We start from the raw sequence: 10,249 nt of genomic DNA, 5'->3' as shown, positions 1-10,249 counted from the left end.
CACAGTAACAATGAACCAATGTAAATTAGTAATCATGAAAATATAATTATAGATATATAACATTTCAAGACTTCTAACAATGAACCAATGTAAATTAGAGAAATAATGTTGTAGAATTCAAACCCGAAACTAATGTCATGGGCTCATATAGGTTGACCCAGATTTCAAAGGACGGAATCAAACTTTCGTTAAAGATATATTCGTGACAACGACTTAAGCTAGCCAGGTAAGTGACCTTACTATCGGCAAGGTTATATTTGATGTTGACACGTGCCCTGTGGTTCTGCACGTGTCATATATATTGATATGTGTGAATTGTCTGAGGATCGATATGCTTCCTATATGTTATGTTATGTTATGTTATTATATGTGAATTGTATGACATGAAATACGGTAAATTGCATGATACATAACCCCGCTAGGAATATATATGATATGTAACAGAATGAGAATGAGAATGACATGTAAGCATGAAAACGTGACACGGGGTTATGTTCATTAAATGATGACTGTAGGACTAGTGGGACCTCATGCATATTGTGTGATCATGCATTTGGGGGGATACCCCTATCCCAGCACGAGGGTACGGACGCGTACATCCAAATGGCAGGACAACGATCGTTATGCCCTGCATAGCGCTGCCGTGACGGTTTTAGTTTTAACGGGTCCCGGTGGGCCCCTAGAGCATGCCCACCGGCTAGGGACAGTGGCCCAGCGGTGTGCGAACTAGCTGGTAAGCTCATACTCGCACGTATGGGCTGCGTGTAGAGTATATGGTACACGTCCACGATTACCTGTTAGGATTACACCGTAGGGAAAATGAAACGAAACGAAACGAAAAAGAAACGAAACGAAATGAAACGAAACGAAAGATAGGTCCCATCATTTTATTGCATGTGATTGTTGCATTTAACCCCAATAGTGGGGTCACTTACTGAGTATTTCTTTAAATACTCAAGCCATGTGCTACTACATTTTTCAGGTTAAGGCAAGACATTCCTGTACGGCTGACGACGACATCGCAACTCGAGATCATGGCACATGCATAGGATAGTGGTATTCATTTTCTTAGACTTAGGATAGAATAGGATGTTTTAAACTTAAACGCTTATTTATTTTATTTCGGGTCTTTTGTTGTGTCGTTTTAAAGATGTTTTCGAAACACGTAAGTCCATGGCTGTGTTTTTAAGTTAAAGGTTATGTTTTATGGAATTTAAATGAAGTCTTCCGCATTCAATGTTTATGGTATGTATACAGTAGCGACCTTAAACTAAGTAGAAAATTTTGGGTCGTTACACGGGCAATTCCTTGTGTTTTCGTAGGATATCCTTGTGGTCATAAAGATTACAAGTTGTATGACATGCAATCTCACAAATTCTTTATCAGCTGTAATGTTAAATTTTGTGAAGATGATTTTCCTTTTTCATCAGCTTCACAAACTTCGACATTAGCTCCTTCGACTCCTGTTGTACCACGTCATGATCCATCCTACTCAAACATCCATCCTCCACCTTCTATTCCTTCACCTCCTATTCCTCCTTCACCTCCTATCCCTTCACCTACTACTTTGTCGTCTCCTCCACCTTCTCCAGATTCGCTCACTAATTCCAATCCTATCCCACCTGATACATCAGCTCCACTCCGACGTTCTACTCATACTAAACAGCCTCCAGCTTGGCATAAGAATTATGTGATGTCTTCTGGAGCCAATCATTTAACCTCTAGCTCAAGTCCCGGCACCGACACCAGGTATCCCCTTCATCATTCCCTTTCATTCTCTCGTTTTTCTCCTACTCAATGTGCTTTTCTAGCTCTTATTACATCTCAGACAGAACCTAAAACCTATGACGAGGCAGTTGGTGAACCGTTATGGCAACAGGCTATGAATGATGAAATTGCAGCTTTGGAACGTAATCATACATGGTCTCTCGTTCCTCTACCACCTGGTCATAAAGCTATTGGTTGTCGTTGGGTGTACAAAATTAAATACAACTCTGATGGTTCTGTTGAACGTTATAAAGCTCGACTTGTATTAAAGGGATACACTCAGGTTGAAGGTATTGATTACACAGAAACATTTTCCCCTACAGCGAAACTTACTACACTTCGTTGCTTACTCACTGTTGCTGCTGCTCGAAAATGGTTCACCCATCAGTTGGATGTTCAAAATGCCTTTCTCCATGGTAATTTAGACGAGGAAGTTTATATGTCTTTACCACAAAGTCTTCGCCGACAGGGGGAGAATACAGTATGTCGGCTCCATAAATCTCTTTATGGATTAAAACAGGCTTCTCGCAATTGGTTCTCCATATTTTCTACAACTATACAAAATGCAGGCTACACTCAGTCCAAAGCAGATTACTCTTTGTTTACTAAGAGGAAAGGTACATCTTTCATTGCAGTTTTAATCTATGTTGATGATATTCTGTTGACAGGTAATGATCTCAAAGAAATTCAATATCTCAAGACTAGTTTACTCCAGAAATTTCTTATCAAAGATTTAGGAAATTTGAAATATTTTCTAGGCATTGAATTTTCTCGATCTAGAAAAGGAATTTTTATGTCTCAAAGAAAGTATGCTCTAGACATCCTTCAAGACACAGGTCTTACAGGAGCACGTCTAGACAAATTTCCTATGGAGCAAAATCTGAAACTTTCTTTAACTGAAGGAGAGAAGTTGAATGATCCAAGTAAATACAGACGGTTGATTGGCAGATTAATATATTTGACCGTCACTGGGCCTGACATAGCTTATTCAGTTCGTATGCTTAGCCAATTTATGCATGAACCAAGAAAACCACATTAGGAGGCAGCTCTTCGAGTTCTGAGGTACATCACAGGCACTCCTACTGCCATCTGAAAACAATTTAAGATTACAAGCATATTGCGATTCTGACTGGGGTGGTTGTCGAACTTCCAGACGGTCTATTTCTGGGTTCTGCATTTTCCTTGGAAATTCAATTATTTCTTCGAAGTCTAAAAAGCGTCTATGTGTCCAGATCATCAGCAGAAGTCGAGTATCGAGCTATGGCAAATACTTGTTTAGAGTTAACTTGGTTAAGATACATTCTTCAAGACTTGAATGTTCCACTGTCCGAACCAGCATTATTATATTGTGATAATCAAGCAGCATTACATATAGCAGCCAATCCAGTTTTTCACGAACGTACGAAACACATTGAAATAGATTGTCATATAGTTCGAGAAAAGTTACAAGCTGGAATCATCAAACCGTGTTATGTTTCGACCAAAATGCAATTGGCAGATGTTTTTACTAAAGCTTCGGGAAGACAGCAGTTTGACTTTTTGAAGGACAAGTTGGGTGTGATCGACATACACTCTCCAACTTGAGGGGGAGTATTAAGAGGATATTTTGGAGATATATTTTAATAATTAGTTAGAATATATTTGAGATATTTAGGGAGTTGTTAATATAGATTTGATTAACTGTATATTTTATTTATTTACCAGATTTAGTTAGTTGTATATTTTTTTCTATTTTTAGGTATCAGTGGATAGTTTGTATCCTATTTAACGTGGTAAACCTAAATAAAGATCATACTTTCGATCCCAATTCTATTTTTATTTCTCATTCTTAACACATCTTCGATTAATTAGATTTATCTTCTTTCATATTTTACGGGATACTGTAATAATCAGATCCCATCTTCAATTAATTAGATTTTTTTGTTAGCATTTGAAGTGATAGGAAATAAGGTTAGAATCAATAAAATTTTAGTTGGCAGATCTATAAATCTCTAATATAGTAGCCAAACAATCGATTAAAATTGGCCAATAATATCTATTTACCTAATGAAAATAAATATAGGGTTAGACTAATATCTTGTTTACAGAATTGAAAATGTTTACAGAATTGAAAATGTTTACAGAATTGAAAATTTATTTACAGAATGAAAATAATTACAAAGAAGGAGGAGGGAAGATTGAGGAGAGATTTGTTGAACAGAATTTAAAAATAAAACAATAAATATCAGAAGAGGGCATGAAACTCCATTAAATTTTGTCTAATACGAAATATCAAAATTTTACGATGACCAATGTAAATTAGAGAAATAATTATATAGAGTTCAAACTTGAAACTGATGTCGTGGGCTCACATAGGTTGACTTGGATTTCAAAGGATGGAATCGAACTTTCATTAAGGATATATTTGTGACAACGACTTAAGCTAACCAGGTAAGTGACCTTACTATCGGCATGGTTATATTTGATGTTGACACGTGCCCTGTGGTTCTGCACGTGTCATATATATTGATATGTATGAATTATCTGTGGATCGATATGCTTCCTATGTGTTATGTATATGTTATAATATGTGAATTGTATGATAAAAATTACGGTACGATGTGTTCAAGGATATGTTTGAGATAGGATACAAGAAGAATGCACAAAACGAAATGTAACGATAGGAGTAAAATACGTTCTTGAAACGTTAAGATTAGGTTACATACCGGATGATATGGATAAGAGAGATTGATGGAAGAATACGGTTAGGTTACGGGTAGAAAGGGATAGGTTTGTGATAGATTGATAGAACGATAGCGTAGAATTGATAGAACGATAGCGTTAGGTTAAGTTCTTGTGATGAGATGACTAAGGTATGTTCACATAATGATATGTCTGTGATAGATATAAGAACGTTAAGGCTATAATAAGTTAGAAAACGATATGACTATGAAGTGTTTTTTTTGTTTATTTATTTATTATTATTTTAACTACTTCTTTTTATAATTATTTTTATTTGTTTATTTCTTTATTTATTTTTAGGCTATTACAAATTCTCTTGTAATGCAAACTTACAATCATTTGCATTTCTTGGTCGTAATCTTCTCGAGGTCTTCACTTTTATTTTTAGGCCATGCATGGATGTAAAAAGGAAATGAGAATGTCGCTTCTTGTACATCCCATTGTTCTTGTTTTTCCCATTAGTTCGATGTTGGCTCGTGCTTGAATCAATAATTGAATCTTGCTTTTTAACAAGCATTTTAATTTCATGCAAGAATTCAATAGAAGAAGTAGGTACACTTAGTTTAAGTGTTCCCATAAGAAAGAAAGTTCTTTCGATTTTGTATGAATACAAAATATTTTTCTCCTCACAAACTCTAGTGACATAACCCTCTCTCTCTTGAATCTATGTACATGTGTCAAGTATTTCTTCCTCACACTCTTTCTCCTTTTCACTTTCTTCATGTTTTGTCTCTAATGGGTATGGAGCTACATATACTTGCATACTATCTTTGCTGGTTTCCACATCATCAGTAACAATATTATCATTTGAAACATTGTCTCACACCATAAGACAATCTTCCTCTTTTTGAATGAGTTGTAAATTTTGCCTCTTTTACTTGCATAATTTACACATGTATTTCATAGAGATGTGGATTCCATCCAATTTTTTTTTTTAAAAGTTATAAAAAATGGATCATTATTAACATGAGACTTCTCATCCATCTCTTGATTTCTATGCTTATAATCGACGTTCTTACTATCCTTTTTCCATGTAGAAGTAGGCTGAATTTTTTTTTAGAAGAATACCTTTGAGACTTTCGTTGGATTTGCCTCTTGATCTTAATTGCAATGTAAAACAACTGTTAGGAACAGAAAGAGAAAACTGGAAAGATCAGAAGAATTAGGAGAAATCTCATATTCTATTGAAGAATGAAATTGACTATTATAAAGCGTTACATAATACATCTATTATATAGCATGTCAGAATACATCGAAAACAAATCAAATTCGATATGACTAAATCAAATCTCATTCAAATAACTAAATCTAAATCAAATCTAAACTTAACCATTCCTCCTTTAAACTGAACCCACATAGATAGTTTATATCCACGACCTCATAACAAACTTCCAATAGTCCTCTTTCCTTTTACTCCAAGCTCTTTCCGCCCTCAGGTAACTTCATCAATTCTCATGTGTCATTTATGTTTATTGCTTCCATTTCCAGATCCATGGCTTGCCTTCATTTCTCACTCTTCAATGCATCTTTAAATCAATGCATCTTCAAAGTTTACAAAGTTTATAGGATCAGTAGTGGTAAACATGGCTGAGTGAGTTTCATCATCTTCTTCACAAAAATCTTCTCCTATTGCATAGTCTCTCATCCAAACGGGTGGTCTTCTATTCCTCACCTTATTGGAGCTAGGAGAGCTTGCTTCAGGCAAAGAGCTAGAGAAAATATTTTCCTCTGCAGTATTTTCATCTGCCCATATATCATAGAGTACGTAAGCTTTTGACTTTTCACTAACTCCCAGCAAAACACAACTCAAACTCTTATCATCTAGCTTAGTTCTCCGAGCTGCCTCCTCTTTTTGTCTCTGAATCAACTTGAGCTCATGGTATTGTTCTTCTTCCTTCCGCTGCAGCTCCAAGCTAATCGTCGCTGAGCTTCTTCTACCCTTCTCCTATTTTCTTCTAGCATTTTATCTAGCTCTTCTCTCTCTTTTCGTGCTTGTTCTTCTTTTTGTCTTGCAGCAGTAAGAGCGGCTTCTTTCTCTTTCTCAAGTTGCACATCAACATCATCAAACAACTTCTTGCGACCTTCCTCTATTCGCCTATGTATTTCTAATTTAGTCTCTTCAAAGTTTAGTCTTTTTTCAACATTCTTCTGAATTAATTCTTCCATCCTCCTAGCTGCATCTTCTTCTAACTTCTTCAACTCTGCTTCACGCTTTTTCTTCTCTTCTTCCTCTTTCTTAAGCTTCTCTATGAAATGTTTCCAATCAGTGGATGCACGACTAGGACTAGAACTAGACGATTTGGAGAAATGAGATAATAAGGAAGATCTACTTCTGCGTTAGCGTCTGAGGGAACTTGAACGACTCCTTCTCCTAGAACGGGTAATGGAATGATAGGGGGAAAGACTTGGATCCCTTCTACTTCTCCGACTATGGCGATAGGAATTGGAGCGAGGAGTGTACGACGGAGACCTTGAAACACTTCTCCCCATAAGTTTCAATTGAGTTTGAACGGTTGCTACCAGCTGAAATATAGCATGCAGTATGAACATTCAATTCAAAGACATCTTTGTCTCCATGATTAAGCCTATCTCAAGATGAAACACCTTGCACGTTCCATTTTGAAACAAAATGCTAAGCCCCTTTGATTGCAATTTCCCAATACTCGGCAACTTTAGCACATAGAACACTTCTGTGATTATCAGTATGATTCCTCCATTCACTTGCAGCTGTACATTACCCTTTCCCGTTACATCCATGCTTAAGCACTCCATTGTGGCCTTGTTGAAGGTTTGTCTGCCTCGTCCCCTCCTCTACCTCTAAAGCTTCCACGACCTTGACTCCTTCCTTCATATTGTTCACTATGAGTGATCTTCAAAGCGTGTTCTTCTTCAACATGAGAACTCATGCATTCTTCATGCACAAGCAGACTGCTTTGCAACTCACCAATGGTTAAGATGGTTGTATCCTTGAACTCCTCAATGGAACACACAATCTAATCAAACTTGGGAGTCATAGATCTCAGAATCTTTTCAATACTTCAACATCTGCTTTATTCTTGCCATTTATTTTCATCTTGTTGCCTATGCTAAGGGTTCGAGAAAAATACTCATTTACAAATTCTCTTGCCTTCTTGTGAAGCATTTCAAACTCTTTTCGAAGAGCTTGCAAATGTGCACGCTTTACCCGGGTTGAACCTTGATATTTCTGCTTCATAGAATCCCATATGTTCTTTGTTGTATCCTTGTTTAGGATTATCTCCAAGAATGACAATTTAATGCTTGAAATAGATAATTCTGCTTTCAAATCTTTCAGCTTCTAATCTTAAATGTGCTTCTTCTAGGCATATGTGTAAACGATGTCTTCTGTTGCTACAGAAATGATATGAATCCAACAACTGATCATGTGCATGTACCCGAACGAGCAATTATAAAAAGCAATACAAAGAAGATTAAAGTATCAAATCAAGAAAATAATGAAGTGGCTGACATTGGAAAGTGATTAGAAGACTTTCCTTTGGTAGTTGAACTACCAATTAAGACAATTTATGAATTGCCTTATATTCTTCAATTTATATTTAATAGCATTTATTAAAAGTTGGTATGAATTGCTTTATATTCTTCAATTTGTATTTAATAGCATTTATTAGCATTTATTAGTGGTTGGTGGCTGAACTTTATTTTGTTAGGGTTATCTTTTGGGCCTATTTAAAGGCATGTAATACTCATGTTTGGGGGATTTTTGTTGAATACAGAAAAAAAACCTTTGTGTTTTCTTGATACCCTTTTGGTGTTATTCTTTTTCAAACATTGTTTTAGGTTTGATGTTTAAACCGATTCATTGAATTAGTTTTGATCAAGCTAATTCTGGAGTGAATTGTCTTGGTATCTAAGAGTGACCATCATAGATTCCAAGTTCGATCTAAGAGTCATTCATCTTCTAACCAGCTCTTGGTTGGAATCAATCCGTTAAGTTAGCTTTCTCTGTGAGCGTTTTGCAAAGATTCTAGAAGGACCTCTAGCTTTGCAAATTCCAGCATTGTAGGCGCTTATCATTTGGTATCAGAGCATTTGGTCGATGTTCTTTGGCCGCTCTAGAGGTGAAATATTTTTATTGTTATTTTTTTTTTTGTATCAATTTTTTTGTCTCTCTCAGATTATCGAAAAAAAAAAAGAAAAAAAAATCAGTAGAAAAAAAAATCAGTTCTGAGAGAAAAAAAATATATATATTCAGTTCTTATCATTTATTTTCAAGCTCTTGATCCTTGAGATACTAGTCTTAGCTTGTTAGAATTGATCGTTGAATTGGTTATAATCAAGCTTAAAGCAAGATTCTACTAAAAAAAAAGCCAGCCTTTACATTCTTGACCTAGTACCAAAAGCCTACCTTTGAGTGTTAAACACGAGTGTCCCTGAGTGAAATTTTTGTGAGAAGTGTGGTGAGGTCCCTTGATAACAAAATGTCACATAATGGAGAAGCAGTACCACCAGTACCAGATCTTAATACAATCATTCTTCAAGCAATTCAAGGTATGATGGAAATGATGATGGAAGATAGACAAGAAAGAAGAGCGCAACAACAAAGACAAGAACGAACATTACAAGAAGATGAAGGTATAGTAGTACAAGAAAGACAAGTTGATGGTAGATGGAGAGGAAGAAATAACCATGCAACTATTATGCAACCTAGAAGGATGAAAAGAGTACATGAAGATAGAGATGGAGGAGTTAAACTCAAAATCCCACCATTTTGTGGAACGGCAGATTTTGAGGCATACTTGCAGTGGGAAAGAAAGATAGAGCATGTGTTTGATTGCAACACCTATAGTGAAAATAAGAAGATGAGACCTGCTATTGCCGAATTTACCAATCCTCTAGCTTATCATTGCTGGAATTTGCAAGGTGCTCTGATACCAAATGATAAGCGCCTACAATGCTGGAATTTGCAAAGCTAGAGGACCTTCTAGAATCTTTGCAAAACGCTCACAGAGAAAGCTAACTTAACGGATTGATTCCAACCAAGAGCTGGTTAGAAGATGAATGACTCTTAGATCAAACTTGGAATCTATGATGGTCACTCTTAGATACCAAGACAATTCACTCCAGAATTAGCTTGATCAAAACTAATTCAATGAATCGGTTTAAACATCAAACCTAAAACAAGGTTTGAAAAAGAATAACACCAAAAAAGGGTATCAAGAAAACACAAAGGTTTTTTCTGTATTCAACCAAAATCCCCCAAACATGAGTATTACATGTCTTTAAATAGGCCCAAAAGATAACCCTAACAAAATAAAGTTCAGCCACCAACCATAAATGCTAATAAATGCTATTAAATACAAATTGAAGAATATAAGGCAATTCATACAAACTTTTAATAAATGCTATTAAATATAAATTGAAGAATATAAGGCAATTCATAAATTGTCTTAATTGGTAGTTCAACTACCGAAGGCAAGTCTTCTAATCACTTTCCAATGTCAGCCACTCCATTATTTTCTTGATTTGATACTTGAATCTTCTTTGTATTGCTTCTTATAATTGCTCGTTCGGGTACATGGAAGTGATCAGTTGTTGGATTCATATCAAGAAATCTCATTCTCCACCAATTCCCAGTGCTCCTTTGAACGCAAAAGTTTTTCCATGAGCATCGCCCAATGGTCATACTACCCATCAAATTTCGGAATTGCAGGCTGCACAAATGAACTCTCTATCGACATACTTTTTTTATGGCACACGTAGAAGACTACTGCTTCTAGTTTTA

At 35.9% G+C, this 10,249-nt stretch overlaps 1 pseudogene; it reads right to left on the bottom strand.

Moving 5' to 3' along the window:
* Positions 1 to 6,016: 6,016 nt before the first annotated feature.
* Positions 6,017 to 6,978, bottom strand: LOC147791870 (uncharacterized; annotated as a pseudogene).
* Positions 6,979 to 10,249: the final 3,271 nt, after the last annotated feature.

This window comes from Cucurbita pepo, chromosome 7 (assembly GCF_057944985.1).
Source record: "Cucurbita pepo subsp. pepo isolate OVF chromosome 7, ASM5794498v1, whole genome shotgun sequence".
Taxonomy (NCBI): Eukaryota; Viridiplantae; Streptophyta; class Magnoliopsida; order Cucurbitales; family Cucurbitaceae; genus Cucurbita; species Cucurbita pepo.
This window is presented reverse-complemented; position numbering and strand designations above follow the sequence as displayed.